The sequence below is a fragment of the Salvelinus fontinalis genome, chromosome 34 (genome assembly GCF_029448725.1).
Source record: "Salvelinus fontinalis isolate EN_2023a chromosome 34, ASM2944872v1, whole genome shotgun sequence".
Taxonomy (NCBI): Eukaryota; Metazoa; Chordata; class Actinopteri; order Salmoniformes; family Salmonidae; genus Salvelinus; species Salvelinus fontinalis.
The window spans coordinates 34,990,524-35,008,949 of record NC_074698.1 but is presented as its reverse complement, the minus strand read 5'-3'; the positions used below and the strand labels follow the sequence as shown (position 1 = coordinate 35,008,949).

Below are 18,426 nucleotides of genomic sequence, written 5' to 3'. Positions count from 1 at the left end.
TGTTAGTGCTGAGTGCTGTTAGTGCTGAGTGCTGTTAGTGCTGAGTGCTGTTAGTGCTGAGTGTTGTTAGTGCTGAGTGTTGTTAGTGCTGAGTGTTGTTAGTGCTGAGTGTTGTTAGTGCTGAGTGCTGTTAGTGCTGAGTGCTGTTAGTGCTGAGTGCTGTTAGTGCTGAGTGCTGTTAGTGCTGAGTGCTGTTAGTGCTGAGTGTTGTTAGTGCTGAGTATTGTTAGTGCTGAGTGTTGTTAGTGCTGAGTGCTGTTAGTGCTGAGTGCTGTTAGTGCTGAGTGTTGTTAGTGCTGAGTGCTGAGTGTTGTTAGTGCTGAGTGTTGTTAGTGCTGAGTGCTGTGAGTGCTGTTAGTGCTGAGTGCTGTTAGTGCTGAGTGCTGTTAGTGCTGAGTGCTGTTAGTGCTGAGTGTTGTTAGTGCTGAGTGCTGTTAGTGCTGAGTGCTGTTAGTGCTGAGTGCTGTTAGTGCTGAGTGCTGTTAGTGCTGAGTACTGTTAGTGCTGAGTGCTGTTAGTGCTGGGCTGTTAGTGCTGTTAGTGCTGAGTGCTGAGTGTTGTTAGTGCTGAGTGTTGTTAGTGCTGAGTGCTGTTAGTGCTGAGTGCTGTTAGTGCTGAGTGTTGTTAGTGCTGAGTGTTGTTAGTGCTGAGTGCTGTTAGTGCTGAGTGCTGTTAGTGCTGAGTGCTGTTAGTGCTGAGTGCTGTTAGTGCTGAGTGCTGTTAGTGCTGAGTGTTGTTAGTGCTGAGTGCTGAGTGTTGTTAGTGCTGAGTGTTGAGTGTTGTTAGTGCTGAGTGCTGAGTGTTGTTAGTGCTGAGTGCTGTTAGTACTGAGTGCTGTTAGTGCTGAGTGCTGAGTGTTGTTAGTGCTGAGTGTTGTTAGTGCTGAGTGCTGTTAGTGCTGAGTGCTGTTAGTGCTGAGTGTTGTTAGTGCTGAGTGCTGTTAGTGCTGAGTGTTGTTAGTGCTGAGTGCTGAGTGTTGTTAGTGCTGAGTGTTGTTAGTGCTGAGTGTTGTTAGTGCTGAGTATTGTTAGTGCTGAGTGCTGTTAGTGCTGAGTGTTGTTAGTGCTGAGTGTTGTTAGTGCTGAGTGCTGTTAGTGCTGAGTGTTGTTAGTGCTGAGTGCTGAGTGCTGTTAGTGCTGAGTGTTGTTAGTGCTGAGTGCTGAGTGTTGTTAGTGCTGAGTGCTGTTAGTACTGAGTGCTGTTAGTGCTGAGTGCTGAGTGTTGTTAGTGCTGAGTGTTGTTAGTGCTGAGTGCTGTTAGTGCTGAGTGCTGAGTGTTGTTAGTGCTGAGTGCTGAGTGTTGTTAGTGCTGAGTGCTGTTAGTACTGAGTGCTGTTAGTGCTGAGTGCTGAGTGTTGTTAGTGCTGAGTGTTGTTAGTGCTGAGTGCTGTTAGTGCTGAGTGTTGTTAGTGCTGAGTGCTGTTAGTGCTGAGTGCTGTTAGTGCTGAGTGTTGTTAGTGCTGAGTGCTGAGTGTTGTTAGTGCTGAGTGCTGAGTGTTGTTAGTGCTGAGTGTTGTTAGTGCTGAGTGCTGAGTGTTGTTAGTGCTGAGTGCTGTTAGTGCTGAGTGTTGTTAGTGCTGAGTGTTGTTAGTGCTGAGTGCTGTTAGTGCTGAGTGTTGTTAGTGCTGAGTGCTGAGTGTTGTTAGTGCTGAGTGCTGAGTGTTGTTAGTGCTGAGTGCTGTTAGTACTGAGTGCTGTTAGTGCTGAGTGCTGAGTGTTGTTAGTGCTGAGTGTTGTTAGTGCTGAGTGTTGTTAGTGCTGAGTGCTGTTAGTGCTGAGTGTTGTTAGTGCTGAGTGCTGTTAGTGCTGAGTGCTGTTAGTGCTGAGTGCTGTTAGTGCTGAGTGCTGAGTGTTGTTAGTGCTGAGTGTTGTTAGTGCTGAGTGCTGTTAGTGCTGAGTGTTGTTAGTGCTGAGTGCTGTTAGTGCTGAGTGCTGAGTGTTGTTAGTGCTGAGTGCTGTTAGTGCTGAGTGCTGAGTGTTGTTAGTGCTGAGTGTTGTTAGTGCTGAGTGCTGTTAGTGCTGTTAGTGCTGAGTGCTGTTAGTGCTGAGTGCTGTTAGTGCTGAGTGTTGTTAGTGCTGAGTGTTGTTAGTGCTGAGTGTTGTTAGTGCTGAGTGCTGAGTGTTGTTAGTGCTGAGTGTTGTTAGTGCTGAGTGTTGTTAGTGCTGAGTGTTGTTAGTGCTGAGTGTTGTTAGTGCTGAGTGCTGTTAGTGCTGAGTGCTGTTAGTGCTGAGTGCTGTTAGTGCTGAGTGCTGTTAGTGCTGAGTGCTGTTAGTGCTGAGTGCTGTTAGTGCTGAGTGTTGTTAGTGCTGAGTGCTGTTAGTGCTGAGTGCTGTTAGTGCTGAGTGCTGTTAGTGCTGAGTGCTGTTAGTGCTGAGTGTTGTTAGTGCTGAGTGCTGTTAGTGCTGAGTGCTGTTAGTGCTGAGTGTTGTTAGTGCTGAGTGCTGTTAGTGCTGAGTGCTGTTAGTGCTGAGTGTTGTTAGTGCTGAGTGCTGTTAGTGCTGAGTGTTGTTAGTGCTGAGTGCTGTTAGTGCTGAGTGCTGTTAGTGCTGAGTGCTGTTAGTGCTGAGTGCTGTTAGTGCTGAGTGCTGTTAGTGCTGAGTGCTGTTAGTGCTGAGTGTTGTTAGTGCTGAGTGCTGTTAGTGCTGAGTGCTGTTAGTGCTGAGTGCTGTTAGTGCTGAGTGCTGTTAGTGCTGAGTGCTGTTAGTGCTGAGTGCTGTTAGTGCTGAGTGCTGTTAGTGCTGAGTGTTGTTAGTGCTGTTAGTGCTGAGTGTTGTTAGTGCTGAGTGCTGTTAGTGCTGGGCTGTTAGTGCTGTTAGTGCTGAGTGCTGAGTGCTGAGTGCTGTTAGTGTTGAGTGCTGAGTGTTGTTAGTGTTGAGTGCTGTTAGTGCTGAGTGCTGTTAGTGCTGAGTGCTGTTAGTGCTGAGTGCTGTTAGTGCTGAGTGCTGTTAGTGCTGAGTACTGTTAGTGCTGAGTGCTGTTAGTGCTGGGCTGTTAGTGCTGTTAGTGTTGAGTGCTGAGTGCTGTTAGTGTTGAGTGCTGTTAGTACTGTTAGTGCTGAGTGCTGAGTGCTGTTAGTGCTGAGTGCTGAGTGTTGTTAGTGTTGAGTGCTGTTAGTGCTGAGTGCTGTTAGTGTTGAGTGCTGTTAGTGTTGAGTGCTGTTAGTGCTGAGTGCTGTTAGTGCTGAGTGCTGTTAGTGTTGAGTGCTGTTAGTGCTGAGTGCTGTTAGTGCTGAGTGCTGTTAGTGCTGAGTGCTGTTAGTGTTGAGTGCTGTTAGTGCTGAGTGCTATTAGTGCTGAGTGCTGTTAGTGCTGAGTGCTGTTAGTGCTGAGTGCTGTTAGTGCTGAGTGCTGTTAGTGCTGAGTGTTGTTAGTGCTGAGTGTTGTTAGTGCTGAGTGTTGTTAGTGCTGAGTGTTGTTAGTGCTGAGTGCTGTTAGTGCTGAGTGCTGTTAGTGCTGAGTGCTGTTAGTGCTGAGTGCTGTTAGTGCTGAGTGCTGTTAGTGCTGAGTGTTGTTAGTGCTGAGTATTGTTAGTGCTGAGTGTTGTTAGTGCTGAGTGCTGTTAGTGCTGAGTGCTGTTAGTGCTGAGTGTTGTTAGTGCTGAGTGCTGAGTGTTGTTAGTGCTGAGTGTTGTTAGTGCTGAGTGCTGTGAGTGCTGTTAGTGCTGAGTGCTGTTAGTGCTGAGTGCTGTTAGTGCTGAGTGCTGTTAGTGCTGAGTGTTGTTAGTGCTGAGTGCTGTTAGTGCTGAGTGCTGTTAGTGCTGAGTGCTGTTAGTGCTGAGTGCTGTTAGTGCTGAGTGCTGTTAGTGCTGAGTACTGTTAGTGCTGAGTGCTGTTAGTGCTGGGCTGTTAGTGCTGTTAGTGCTGAGTGCTGAGTGTTGTTAGTGCTGAGTGTTGTTAGTGCTGAGTGCTGTTAGTGCTGAGTGCTGTTAGTGCTGAGTGTTGTTAGTGCTGAGTGTTGTTAGTGCTGAGTGCTGTTAGTGCTGAGTGCTGTTAGTGCTGAGTGCTGTTAGTGCTGAGTGCTGTTAGTGCTGAGTGCTGTTAGTGCTGAGTGTTGTTAGTGCTGAGTGCTGAGTGTTGTTAGTGCTGAGTGTTGAGTGTTGTTAGTGCTGAGTGCTGAGTGTTGTTAGTGCTGAGTGCTGTTAGTACTGAGTGCTGTTAGTGCTGAGTGCTGAGTGTTGTTAGTGCTGAGTGTTGTTAGTGCTGAGTGCTGTTAGTGCTGAGTGCTGTTAGTGCTGAGTGTTGTTAGTGCTGAGTGCTGTTAGTGCTGAGTGTTGTTAGTGCTGAGTGCTGAGTGTTGTTAGTGCTGAGTGTTGTTAGTGCTGAGTGTTGTTAGTGCTGAGTATTGTTAGTGCTGAGTGCTGTTAGTGCTGAGTGTTGTTAGTGCTGAGTGCTGTTAGTGCTGAGTGTTGTTAGTGCTGAGTGCTGAGTGCTGTTAGTGCTGAGTGTTGTTAGTGCTGAGTGCTGAGTGTTGTTAGTGCTGAGTGCTGTTAGTACTGAGTGCTGTTAGTGCTGAGTGCTGAGTGTTGTTAGTGCTGAGTGTTGTTAGTGCTGAGTGCTGTTAGTGCTGAGTGCTGAGTGTTGTTAGTGCTGAGTGCTGAGTGTTGTTAGTGCTGAGTGCTGTTAGTACTGAGTGCTGTTAGTGCTGAGTGCTGAGTGTTGTTAGTGCTGAGTGTTGTTAGTGCTGAGTGCTGTTAGTGCTGAGTGTTGTTAGTGCTGAGTGCTGTTAGTGCTGAGTGCTGTTAGTGCTGAGTGTTGTTAGTGCTGAGTGCTGAGTGTTGTTAGTGCTGAGTGCTGAGTGTTGTTAGTGCTGAGTGTTGTTAGTGCTGAGTGCTGAGTGTTGTTAGTGCTGAGTGCTGTTAGTGCTGAGTGTTGTTAGTGCTGAGTGTTGTTAGTGCTGAGTGCTGTTAGTGCTGAGTGTTGTTAGTGCTGAGTGCTGAGTGTTGTTAGTGCTGAGTGCTGAGTGTTGTTAGTGCTGAGTGCTGTTAGTACTGAGTGCTGTTAGTGCTGAGTGCTGAGTGTTGTTAGTGCTGAGTGTTGTTAGTGCTGAGTGTTGTTAGTGCTGAGTGCTGTTAGTGCTGAGTGTTGTTAGTGCTGAGTGCTGTTAGTGCTGAGTGCTGTTAGTGCTGAGTGCTGTTAGTGCTGAGTGCTGAGTGTTGTTAGTGCTGAGTGTTGTTAGTGCTGAGTGCTGTTAGTGCTGAGTGTTGTTAGTGCTGAGTGCTGTTAGTGCTGAGTGCTGAGTGTTGTTAGTGCTGAGTGCTGTTAGTGCTGAGTGCTGAGTGTTGTTAGTGCTGAGTGCTGTTAGTGCTGAGTGCTGTTAGTGCTGAGTGCTGTTAGTGCTGAGTGCTGTTAGTGCTGAGTGCTGTTAGTGCTGGGCTGTTAGTGCTGAGTGTTGTTAGTGCTGAGTGCTGAGTGTTGTTAGTGCTGAGTACTGTTAGTGCTGAGTGCTGTTAGTGCTGGGCTGTTTGTGCTGGGCTGTTAGTGCTGAGTGTTGTTAGTGCTGAGTGCTGAGTGTTGTTAGTGCTGAGTGCTGTTAGTGCTGAGTGCTGTTAGTGCTGAGTGCTGTTAGTGCTGAGTACTGTTAGTGCTGAGTGTTGTTAGTGCTGAGTGCTGTTAGTGCTGAGTGCTGAGTGTTGTTAGTGCTGAGTGTTGTTAGTGCTGAGTGCTGAGTGTTGTTAGTGCTGAGTGTTGTTAGTGCTGAGTGTTGTTAGTGCTGAGTGCTGTTAGTGCTGAGTGCTGTTAGTGCTGGGCTGTTTGTGCTGGGCTGTTAGTGCTGAGTGTTGTTAGTGCTGTGTTGTTAGTGCTGAGTGCTGAGTGTTGTTAGTGCTGAGTGTTGTTAGTGCTGAGTGCTGTTAGTGCTGAGTGTTGTTAGTGCTGAGTGCTGTGAGTGCTGTTAGTGCTGAGTGCTGTTAGTGCTGAGTGTTGTTAGTGCTGAGTGCTGTTTGTGCTGAGTGTTGTTAGTGCTGAGTGCTGTTAGTGCTGAGTGCTGAGTGTTGTTAGTGCTGAGTGCTGTTAGTGCTGAGTGCTGTTAGTGCTGAGTGTTGTTAGTGCTGAGTGTTGTTAGTGCTGAGTGCTGAGTGCTGTTAGTGCTGAGTGCTGTTAGTGCTGAGTGTTGTTAGTGCTGAGTGCTGTTAGTGCTGAGTGCTGAGTGTTGTTAGTGCTGAGTGCTGTTAGTGCTGAGTGCTGAGTGCTGTTAGTGCTGGGCTGTTAGTGCTGAGTGTTGTTAGTGCTGAGTGCTGTTAGTGCTGAGTGCTGAGTGTTGTTAGTGCTGGGCTGTTAGTGCTGAGTGTTGTTAGTGCTGAGTGTTGTTAGTGCTGAGTGCTGAGTGTTGTTAGTGCTGAGTGCTGTTAGTGCTGAGTGTTGTTAGTGCTGGGCTGTTAGTGCTGAGTGTTGTTAGTGCTGAGTGTTGTTAGTGCTGAGTGCTGTTAGTGCTGAGTGCTGAGTGTTGTTAGTGCTGAGTGTTGTTAGTGCTGTTAGTGCTGAGTGTTGTTAGTGCTGAGTGTTGTTAGTGCTGAGTGCTGTTAGTGCTGGGCTGTTAGTGCTGAGTGCTGTTAGTGCTGAGTGCTGTTAGTGCTGGGCTGTTAGTGCTGAGTGCTGTTAGTGCTGAGTGTTGTTAGTGCTGATTGTTGTTAGTGCTGAGTGCTGTTAGTGCTGAGTGCTGAGTGTTGTTAGTGCTGAGTGTTGTTAGTGCTGAGTGCTGTTAGTGCTGAGTGCTGAGTGTTGTTAGTGCTGAGTGTTGTTAGTGCTGAGTGTTGAGTGTTGTTAGTGCTGAGTGTTGTTAGTGCTGAGTGTTGTTAGTGCTGAGTGCTGTTAGTGTTGGGCTGTTTGTGCTGGGCTGTTAGTGCTGAGTGTTGTTAGTGTTGGGCTGTTTGTGCTGGGCTGTTAGTGCTGAGTGCTGTTAGTGCTGGGCTGTTAGTGCTGGGCTGTTAGTGCTGAGTGTTGTTAGTGCTGAGTGTTGTTAGTGCTGAGTGCTGTTAGTGCTGAGTGCTGTTAGTGCTGAGTGCTGTTAGTGCTGGGCTTTTAGTGCTGAGTGTTGTTAGTGCTGGGCTTTTAGTGCTGGGCTGTTAGTGCTGAGTGTTGTTAGTGTTGGGCTGTTTGTGCTGGGCTGTTAGTGCTGAGTGCTGTTAGTGCTGGGCTGTTAGTGCTGGGCTGTTAGTGCTGGGCTGTTAGTGCTGAGTGTTGTTAGTGCTGAGTGTTGTTAGTGCTGAGTGCTGTTAGTGCTGAGTGCTGTTAGTGCTGGGCTTTTAGTGCTGAGTGTTGTTAGTGCTGGGCTTTTAGTGCTGGGCTGTTAGTGCTGAGTGCTGTTAGTGCTGGGTGTTGTTAGTGCTGGGTGTTGTTAGTGCTGGGCTGTTAGTGCTGGGCTGTTAGTGCTGAGTGCTGAGTGTTGTTAGTGCTGAGTGCTGTTAGTGCTGGGCTTTTAGTGCTGGGCTGTTAGTGCTGAGTGTTGTTAGTGCTGAGTGCTGTTAGTGCTGGGTGTTGTTAGTGCTGGGCTGTTAGTGCTGAGTGCTGTTAGTGCTGAGTGCTGTTAGTGCTGAGTGCTGAGTGTTGTTAGTGCTGAGTGTTGAGTGTTGTTAGTGCTGAGTGTTGAGTGTTGTTAGTGCTGAGTGTTGTTAGTGCTGAGTGTTGTTAGTGCTGAGTGTTGTTAGTGCTGAGTGTTGTTAGTGCTGAGTGTTGTTAGTGCTGGGCTGTTAGTGCTGAGTGCTGAGTGTTGTTAGTGCTGAGTGTTGAGTGTTGTTAGTGCTGAGTGTTGAGTGTTGTTAGTGCTGAGTGCTGAGTGTTGTTAGTGCTGAGTGCTGAGTGTTGTTAGTGCTGAGTGTTGTTAGTGCTGAGTGCTGTTAGTGCTGAGTGTTGTTAGTGCTGAGTGTTGTTAGTGCTGAGTGTTGTTAGTGCTGAGTGTTGTTAGTGCTGAGTGTTGTTAGTGCTGAGTGTTGAGTGTTGTTAGTGCTGAGTGCTGAGTGTTGTTAGTGCTGAGTGTTGTTAGTGCTGAGTGTTGTTAGTGCTGAGTGTTGTTAGTGCTGAGTGTTGAGTGTTGTTAGTGCTGAGTGTTGAGTGTTGTTAGTGCTGAGTGTTGTTAGTGCTGAGTGTTGTTAGTGCTGAGTGTTGAGTGTTGTTAGTGCTGAGTGCTGAGTGTTGTTAGTGCTGAGTGCTGAGTGTTGTTAGTGCTGAGTGCTGTTAGTGCTGAGTGTTGTTAGTGCTGAGTGTTGTTAGTGCTGAGTGTTGTTAGTGCTGAGTGTTGTTAGTGCTGAGTGTTGAGTGTTGTTAGTGCTGAGTGCTGTTAGTGCTGAGTGTTGTTAGTGCTGAGTGTTGTTAGTGCTGAGTGTTGTTAGTGCTGAGTGCTGTTAGTGCTGTTAGTGCTGAGTGTTGTTAGTGCTGAGTGTTGTTAGTGCTGAGTGTTGTTAGTGCTGAGTGCTGTTAGTGCTGAGTGTTGAGTGTTGTTAGTGCTGAGTGTTGTTAGTGCTGAGTGCTGTTAGTGCTGAGTGTTGTTAGTGCTGAGTGTTGTTAGTGCTGAGTGTTGAGTGTTGTTAGTGCTGAGTGTTGTTAGTGCTGAGTGCTGTTAGTGCTGAGTGTTGTTAGTGCTGAGTGTTGTTAGTGCTGAGTGCTGTTAGTGCTGAGTGCTGTTAGTGCTGAGTGTTGTTAGTGCTGAGTGTTGAGTGTTGTTAGTGCTGAGTGTTGAGTGTTGTTAGTGCTGAGTGTTGTTAGTGCTGAGTGTTGAGTGTTGTTAGTGCTGAGTGCTGTTAGTGCTGAGTGCTGTTAGTGCTGAGTGCTGTTAGTGCTGAGTGCTGTTAGTGCTGAGTGCTGTTAGTGCTGAGTGCTGTTAGTGCTGAGTGCTGTTAGTGCTGAGTGCTGTTAGTGCTGAGTGCTGTTAGTGCTGAGTGCTGTTTGTGCTGGGCTGTTAGTGCTGAGTGTTGTTAGTGCTGTTAGTGCTGAGTGCTGTTTGTGCTGGGCTGTTAGTGCTGAGTGTTGTTAGTGCTGAGTGCTGTTAGTACTGGGATAGATCAAGAATATGCACCAGGCAGTGGGGTCTGCAGGACTGTCAGAGGAGTCACCAGGCAGCGGGGTCTGCAGGACTGTCAGGTGAGTCACCAGGCAGTGGGGTCTGCAGGACTGTCAGGTGAGTCACCAGGCAGTGGGGTCTGCAGGACTGTCAGGTGAGTCACCAGGCAGTGGGGTCTGCAGGACTGTCAGGTGAGTCACCAGGCAGTGGGGTCTGCAGAACTGTCAGGTGAAATTCCAACAGGAACTAAGCTCTTATGATCCCTGGAAGTGGGAGGACACCGTTTGTTTGTTTGCAGCAATGGTATTGGTACAAGATCCCGAGGACTTGAACTCGAAGGTGTGGCCTACACACTAGTGTGATTCCAAGCCTTTCAATATGCAGAGGACGGGATAAGTCTAGCTATCGCTGTGAAAAAACAATGGGTAGTCATTGATATAATAGGGCTCCATGGGACATAAAAAATTCATAAGAGATTCTGCAATAATGGCCTGCACCACTGGTGTGAACATTTACAGTTACTTGCGAAATACTGCACATGTAAAGTGAGTCAGAATCCCCCAATTTATGAAGCATTCCAATTCTATGTCCAGTCAGCTCTTTGGCTGCAGGCACCTGCAGTCTTCTTCGTGATAAAGGGCCAATCAGCAGCTGCTACATCCATTTTTGGACTTATAAATGAGTTATATGTACCCATTGATTCTTGAAGAATATAACTTATATATGAGTTATATGTACCCATTGATTCTTGAAGAATATAACTTATAAATGAGTTATATGTACCCATTGATTCTTGAAGAATATAACTTATAAATGAGTTATATGTACCCATTGATTCTTGAAGAATATAACTTATAAATGAGTTATATGTACCCATTGATTCTTGAAGAATATAACTTATAAATGCCTCAGGAGCTTAATTCAACTGTCACACCCCATCAGAAACCAAAACATAAGCTTGTTTTATTCCAATGTTTGTAAAAAAATATATATGTATAAAAATGTTGTATGGACACATACTATATCAAGGATGGTCAGTCCTTGCATCTATACTTCTGTCTGGGCTGTTAGCTTTTTACTGAACCAGGGGCGGGGAGGCCACTTTGTTATTGTTTCTACTGCTGATTGCATCTTTAAGGTGTCCGGTGTTGACTAGAGTGGTGGGTGTGAATGAATGACCAGAGCACGGCAATGGGGTTCTGGCAGCCCTGCAACTATAGATTAGGGCAGAGTCCAAATCACATTCAACTTTAATGGAGCCAGCGTAATATTTCAGCCCTCTCTCTCGCCGCATAATATTACCAAGGCTGACAGGGAGACATCGCTCTATTTTGGCAGCGGCTCTCACAGAGTTTTGACAGTGTGCTGCTATTTTAACTTAGGTATCTGCCATTCTACTATCAGTGGGAAACAAAATTGCCTTACAAACTTGTGTTGCGGATACACACACCTGTGTTGCGGATAGCCACTGACCACTCTCCACAGGCCTGTTGCCGGGTAGGAACACATGACCTCCAGGGCTGTATCCAACGACGCTCCACAGGCCTGTTGCCGGGTAGGAACACATGACCTCCAGGGCTGTATCCAACGACGCTCCACAGGCCTGTTGCCGGGTAGAAACACATGACCTCCAGGGCTGTATCCAACGACGCTCCACAGGCATGTTGCCGGGTAGGAACACATGACCTCCAGGGCTGTATCCAACGACGCTCCACAGGCCTGTTGCCGGGTAGGAACACATGACCTCCAGGGCTGTATCCAACGACGCTCCACAGGCCTGTTGCCGGGTAGGAACACATGACCTCCAGGGCTGTATCCAACGACGCTCCACAGGCCTGTTGCCGGGTAGGAACACATGACCTCCAGGGCTGTATCCAACGACGCTCCACAGGCCTGTTGCCGGGTAGGAACACATTACCTCCAGGGCTGTATCCAACGATGCTCCACAGGCCTGTTGCCGGGTAGGAACACATGACCTCCAGGGCTGTATCCAACGACGCTCCACAGGCCTGTTGCCGGGTAGGAACACATGACCTCCAGGGCTGTATCCAACGACGCTCCACAGGCCTGTTGCCGGGTAGGAACACATTACCTCCAGGGCTGTATCCAACGATGCTCCACAGGCCTGTTGCCGGGTAGGAACACATGACCTCCAGGGCTGTATCCAACGATGCTCCACAGGCCTGTTGCCGGGTAGGAACACATGACCTCCAGGGCTGTATCCAACGACGCTCCACAGGCCTGTTGCCGGGTAGGAACACATGACCTCCAGGGCTGTATCCAACGATGCTCCACAGGCCTGTTGCCGGGTAGGAACACATGACCTCCAGGGCTGTATCCAACGATGCTCCACATGCCTGTTGCCGGGTAGGAACACATGACCTCCAGGGCTGTATCCAACGACGCTCCACAGGCATGTTGCCGGGTAGGAACACATGACCTCCAGGGCTGTATCCAACGACGCTCCACAGGCCTGTTGCCGGGTAGGAACACATGACCTCCAGGGCTGTATCCAACGACGCGCCACAGGCATGTTGCCAGGTAGGAACACATGACCTCCAGGGCTGTATCCAACGACGCTCCACAGGCCTGTTGCCGGGTAGGAACACATGACCTCCAGGGCTCCATCTTCCTATTGCATGTACTTTCCAGCGCCATTACTGAGCCACTGACCTGATTACCTGTTCCGTTACAATACAGAATTGTTTTGAAATTGACTGCTGCAATATTTAGTTTACCTAACACATCAAATTCAACAGACAGGCATTCAGGGAGACACTGCATGTCTTATACATTGTTTGTGTTTCCCCTCAGAAGACCTCTGCTATTCTCTGCTGGTTTAATAGCCGTGGAGGTGTCCTGTAGTTGCCAGGTAGGAAAGGGTACAGTACATGTAGAATTGGAATTCAGTGAAACCCTTACTGCAGCAAACATGAATTGAAAAGGCAAAATTCTTCCTGCTTAAAATATGAATTATTCAAATGAGTTTTGATCTGCCTCCTTTTGTTCCCCAGGCCTTGTCCTGTCAATCACAATGTCAAAATAAGCATTTCTAGGTTTAGTACAGAGCAGCTTTGATTTAGTACACAACAACATTTTTAAGCTCTGCCTCCCTGACACAGGATTGGTGTCACGTTGCAGAAGGATGGGATCCAGGCACAGTGTCACGTTGCAGAAGGATGGGATCCAGGACAGTGTCACGTTGCAGAAGGATGGGATCCAGGCACAGTGTCACGTTGCAGAAGGATGGGATCGAGGCACAGTGTCACGTTGCAGAAGGATGGGATCCAGGCACAGTGTCACGTTGCAGAAGGATGGGATCCAGGCACAGTGTCACGTTGCAGAAGGATGGGATCCAGGCACAGTGTCACGTTGCAGAAGGATGGGATCCAGGCACAGTGTCACGTTGCAGAAGGATGGGATCCAGGCACAGTGTCACGTTGCAGAAGGATGGGATCCAGGCACAGTGTCACGTTGCAGAAGGATGGGATCCAGGCACAGTGTCACGTTGCAGAAGGATGGGATCCAGGCACAGTGTCACGTTGCAGAAAGATGGGATCCAGGCACAGTGTCAAGTTGCAGAAGGATGGGATCCAGGCACAGCAATAAGTAATGGGGTTTTTTAATTCACTACCCAAAACAAAAGAGCGAGGTGTAAACCTCTAAATAATTCATGGGACGAGACCCGTAATAACAAGTGCACAAAAATACCCGTAGCACCAAAAACCGAATAAAACAGAGCACAGGTACTCACAAGACCACCGGACATAGGACAATGATCGACAAGAACAATGGGGAACATATATACACATACTATAGGGCACATATATACACATACTAATCAGGGGGAATGGGAACCAGGTGTGCGTAATGAGACAGTACAGTCCGGGGTTGGTGGTGATGATCCAGTTCAGTGACTTCTAGAAGGCTGTTGACATCGACCTCCCGAGCTGGTGAACGGAATGAGCAGCAGTACCGGGGGATCCCTGACAATTGGAGGCATTTCCATTGCAGGCTACTTTGCACTCCGCCATATTTGTCACACACTGTAATAATTGTGATAAAGGCTCAATGACTCACACTGACTTACTGTAAGTCTTCCGATACTCCGCATTAAACACACCACTCTCTCAAACCATAAACAGAAATTGTCCAGTGGTTCATCAGCTAACTGAAATCTGCTTCAGATGTGCAATGAGACGTGCTTGAAATAATGTGGCCCTTTAAAATAAACAGACTACATTACCGGAGTATCTGTAAAATCAGTGGAATTACTGGTTTTCTCATCCAGTTTTTAAATGTAATATTTGCATCGTAGAGGAAGTAGTTTGTTGGCATTATACGTGATTGGTTGGATTTTCTTGTTTAATTAAAATTGAAAGGTTCAGCACAGTTGAAAAAATATATGGCAAATAGAAATCCAATAGGAATAGAATTCTACTAGAATTCTCTTTATACCGAAAGAGCGTCCATCTGTGGAGCTGTGGAATTCTGCTCTATACCCAAAGAGCTTCCATCTGTGGAGCTGTGGAATTCTGCTCTATACCCAAAGAGCTTCCATCTGTGGAACGGTGGAATTCTGATGTATTTAGTGGATCTATTCAACCATCACTGCTCATCTGAGGTAAAGATCATATAGGGCAGGCAGTGAATACATTCTCCACACCTCTCCTTATCCTTCCCTTCTTCCTGACACGACATCTTCTTCTTTATCCCCTATCTTTATGCATTTCATACCACTTCCAGATCTATGCTGGCTGGCTGGGCGCTTCAGTGAGTCACGTGGGCTGGCTGTCTCCCGTGCTGATTCAGAGTGGGGTCTAACTCACGTCTCAAGATGGATTGGTCTCATAAAGCGCAGAGGGACATGATCCCTGGAGGGCCGTGAATAAGCTGTGCTTTGTTTTATGACCACTCCACTTGAAGAGTTCATTAGTAAAGAAGGCCCTGGAACGCTCAGTGAGACCCAACACTATGCAACTGTTATATAATTGAAAATAGTGGGCTCAGATTGCTCCCCCCCCCCTCTAATAGCTTTCCTTGAATCAGATGGGAGGGGGAAGAAAATGGCTAGAGGCTAAACTTGTATAGAATAGCTCATCCACAAACCAAAGTGTACCTTACCCAGACAGCAAAATGATTATGGACCAAATCCGGCCCATATCTACAATAGCCTAGTTTGGACTAGGTGAGGCCGGGCTACTTTTCATTTGGCCTGAGAGGCTTGTAACTCTGTGCCTGATTCAGGTGTTTCAACTGGCCAGGGCTTGAGGAGAACATCACTGCATACTCCACCCAACACCAGGATCTATCCCGCTGCACCCATACACTTTCACCCATGTTGTTCATTTAGAAATTGCATGTGCAAATCTCTCTCTGCTGATCTTGGCTTCACACTTTTCTCAGCTTGGCCTGATGAAGGACTGTAAGAGTTGGCTGGGCTATTAGGCAGATGTTTAAACATAGATTAATGCGTGCACCAATTACCAATAATTACCATACCAAAGACTGTATGAATGGCATCCGATGCGCATCTGCTTGGCACTCAGCATTAAGGAGATAGACTATAGCATTCTGTTCAGGGGGTGTCCGAGGCTAATGAGGTACCTTTTCAGGTACTGAGAAAACAGTGAAAAGGGAAAGCCACTAGCACTCACTGGCTCACCTGGAGATACATGTAACTTGCAGTGGTGGAAAAAGTATCCAATTGTCACATTTGAGTAAAAGTAAAGATAGCTTAATAGAAAATGACTCAAGTAAAAGTGAAAGTCACCCAGTAAAATACTACTAAAAGTATTTGGTTTTAAATATACTTAGCTATCAAAAGTAAATGGAATTGCTAAAATATAGTTAAGTATCAAAAGTAAAAGTATAAATCATTTAAAATTCCTTATATTAAGCAAACCAGATGGCGCCATTTTCATGTTGTTTTTTTATTTACAGAAAGCCAGGTGCACGCTCCCACACTCACACATCATTTACAAACTAAGCATGAGTGCGCCAGATCAGAGGCAGTAGGGATGACTAGGGATTTTCTCTTGATAAGTATGTGAATTAGACAATTTTCCTGTCCTGCTAAACATTCAAAATGTAACGAGTACTTTTGGGTGTCAGGGAAAATGCATCGAGGTAAAAGTACATTATTGTCTTTAGGAATGTGCTGAAATAAAAGTAAAAGTTGACAAAAATATAAATAATAAAGTAAAGTACAGACACCCCAAAAACCGACTTAAGTAGTACTTTAAAATATTTTTACTTAAGTACTTTACACCGCTGGTGTTGTGGTGTTGGAAACCAGGCTATTTACCACTTACCACCCAGCCCAGTTTCCACTTACGGTCCAGGTCTGGTTGCCATTGGCCTAATGCTTACATTTCGACTAAAAGTGGCCCAGCAGTTACATACCAAAAGCTAGAGCTGGCCCATAAGAAAGGTTCCAGTGCATCCTTTCACAGAGTGCATCTTCCACATTCGGACCAGATCTGTCCCATATGATGCATTGCCGTACCAGCACTGAGTCCTCTGCCACCAAACATCCAGAACAGGCCAGTATTGTTGTCTGTTGTCTGGGTACCATTATAACACTTGTTGAAATCTGAGAGGGCAGATTCCTTTCTTCAATTCAGATAAATGAAGAATGTCACTAAGAAAAGCCATTCACTCCAATTATCTCATCTTCAGGATTTATTTAACTGGAATAATTGGCATTTTAATGTTCTGTGGCTGTCCCATGTTAGACTTTATCTCTACAGACCAGCTATGTGGATTTCTCTATAGCCTATTGTCATTTTGTAAGTACTTTTGATTCCCAAAATAACTTTAAGTGATGCAAAATGAAAAAATGAGCATATAGTGAATAGAGAAAATGCCTCCACTGGACAGGAACTATGACAGATGACAATGTGCTCCAGCTGAATCTATCACTAAAACACCTGACATCTGTTGTTGGTTGTTTCATTTCACCTTTATTTAACCAGGCAAGTCAGTTAAGAACAAATTATTATTTTCAACGACGGCCTAGGAACAGTGGGTTAACTGCCTTGTTCAGGGGCAGAACAACAGATTTGTACCTTGTCAGCTCAGTGGTTCGATCTTGCAACCTTTCGGTTACTAGTCCAAAGCTCTAACCACTAGGCTACGCTGTCCCTAAAGAAATTATATTAAACAATGGTAGTAGGAGACACCATATTTCCAGTAGTACAAAATGAACGTCTTCAGTAAGGGGTGAGATGTGAGGCTGTCCTAAAATGTACGCCATAACCCTTTTAAAATGAATCACACTACTGCTCCTAGGCTACTTTTTGTCTTCCAAAATAACACTCATAGTGGCACCACTGGTGGGATAAGAGCCATGCTTCAAGGGAAGGAGGATCCAACGCAGAATCCACTCACAAGTGATTTGATTCAAAACACCTCCTGAACTGAATCTGTTTGTTATCCTGTTACTGTTACATTTTCTGTGGGGGTTATTTTTATTGCCAAGGTTATGTTGTAAGTGTTTCTTGAATCTCCATGATAAAAAAAGCATTGTGAACAGAATCACCACTACTTATGTTCTTATTTATACATCCTCCCTGTAGTCCTCATGTCCCCTAACCCCTATAACCCTCCCCTAACCCCTATGATGGTCCTGGTCAGTCCCTGGATGGGAGACGAGATGCTGCTGGAAGTGGTGTTGGAGGGCCAGTAGGAGGCACTCTTTCCTCTGGTCTAAAAATATCCCAATGCCCCAGGGCAGTGATTGGGGACACTGCCCTGTGTAGGGTGCCGTCTTTCGGATGGGACGCTAAACGGGTGTCCTGACTCTCTGAGGTCATTAAAGATCCCATGGCACTTATCGTAAGAGTAGGGGTGTTAACCCCGGTGTCCTGGCTAAATTCCCAATCTGGCCCTCAAACCATCATGGTCACCTAATAATCCCCAGTTTACAATTGGCTCATTCATCCCCCTCCTCTCCCCTGTAACTATTCCCCAGGTCGTTGCTGCAAATGAGAACGTGTTCTCAGTCAACTTACCTGGTAAAATATAACCCTCCCCTAACCCCTATGACCCTCCCCTAACCCCTATAACCCTCCCCTATGACCCTCCCCTAACCCCTATAACCCTCCCCTAACCCCTATGATCCTCCCCTAACTCCTATGACCCTCCCCTAGCCCCTATGACCCTCCCCTAACCCCTATGACCCCCCCCTAACCCCTATGACCCTCCCCTAACACCTATGACCCTCCCCTAACCTCTGTAACCCTCCCCTAACCCCAATGACCCTCCCCTATGACCCTCCCCTAACACCTATGACCCTCCCCTAACCCCTATAACCCTCCCCTAACCCCTATAACCCTCCCCTAACCCCTATAACCCTCCCCTAACCCCTATGACCCTCCCCTAACCCCTATAACCCTCCCCTAACCCCTATAACCCTCCCCTAACCCCTATGACACTCCCCTAAACCCTATGACCCTCCGCTAACACCTATAACCCTCCCCTAACCCCTATAACCCTCCCCTAACCCCTATAACCCTCCCCTAACCCCTATAACCCTCCCCTAACCCCTATGACCCTCCCCTAACCCCTATAACCTTCCCCTAACCCCTATGACCCTCCCCTAACCCCTATAACCCTATGCTCTCTCACCCTCAGACCCCATGTAGTCCTCATGTCCCCTAACCTCTATAACCCTCCCCTAACCCCAATAACCCTCCTCGAACCTCTATAACCCTCCCCTAACCCCAATAACCCTCCCCTAACCCCTATAACCCTATGCTCTCTCACCCTCAGGTCCCATGTAGTCCTTATGTACTCTAACCCCTATAACCCTATGCTCTCTCACCCTCAGGCCCCATGTAGTCCTTATGTACTCTAACCCCTATAACCCTCCTGCTCTCTTACCCTCAGGTCCCATGTAGTCCTTATGTACTCTAACCCCTATAACCCTATGCTCTCTCACCCTCAGGCCCCATGTAGTCCTTATGTACTCTAACCCCTATAACCCTCCTGCTCTCTCACCCTCAGGTCCCATGTACGGTAGTCCTTATGTACTCTAACCCCTATAACCCTCCTGCTCTCTCACCCTCAGGCCCCATGTAGTCCTTATGTACTCTAAGCCCTATAAAACCTCCTACTCTCTCACCCTCAGGTCCCATGTAGTCCTTATGTACTCTAACCCCTATAACCCTTCTCCTCTCTCACCCTCAGGCCCCATGTAGTCCTTATGTACTCTAACCCCTATAACCCTCCTGCTCTCTCACCCTCAGGCCTCCATACAGAACTGGAGCAGAAGAACAATTCAATGGTCTGGCAACCGTCTCTTCCTGTATGTTATAGTAATAACAATAATAACATGGCATCGTTGTGAAAGTGCTGTAGAAGAGGACTTGATGCCGCTACATATTTCATTTACATCCACTTATTTCTAGAAAGGTCAAAGGTGTTCCTGTGT

The 18,426-nt window shown here is 47.0% G+C and overlaps 1 long non-coding RNA gene across 1 annotated transcript; it reads left to right on the top strand.

Moving 5' to 3' along the window:
- Nucleotides 1-11,393: 11,393 nt before the first annotated feature.
- LOC129833781 (uncharacterized) lies at nt 11,394-16,968 on the top strand. Its single transcript, XR_008756105.1, has 3 exons — nt 11,394-11,531; nt 11,805-11,862; nt 12,113-16,968. It is a non-coding gene; the product is annotated as an uncharacterized LOC129833781 (long non-coding RNA).
- Nucleotides 16,969-18,426: the final 1,458 nt, after the last annotated feature.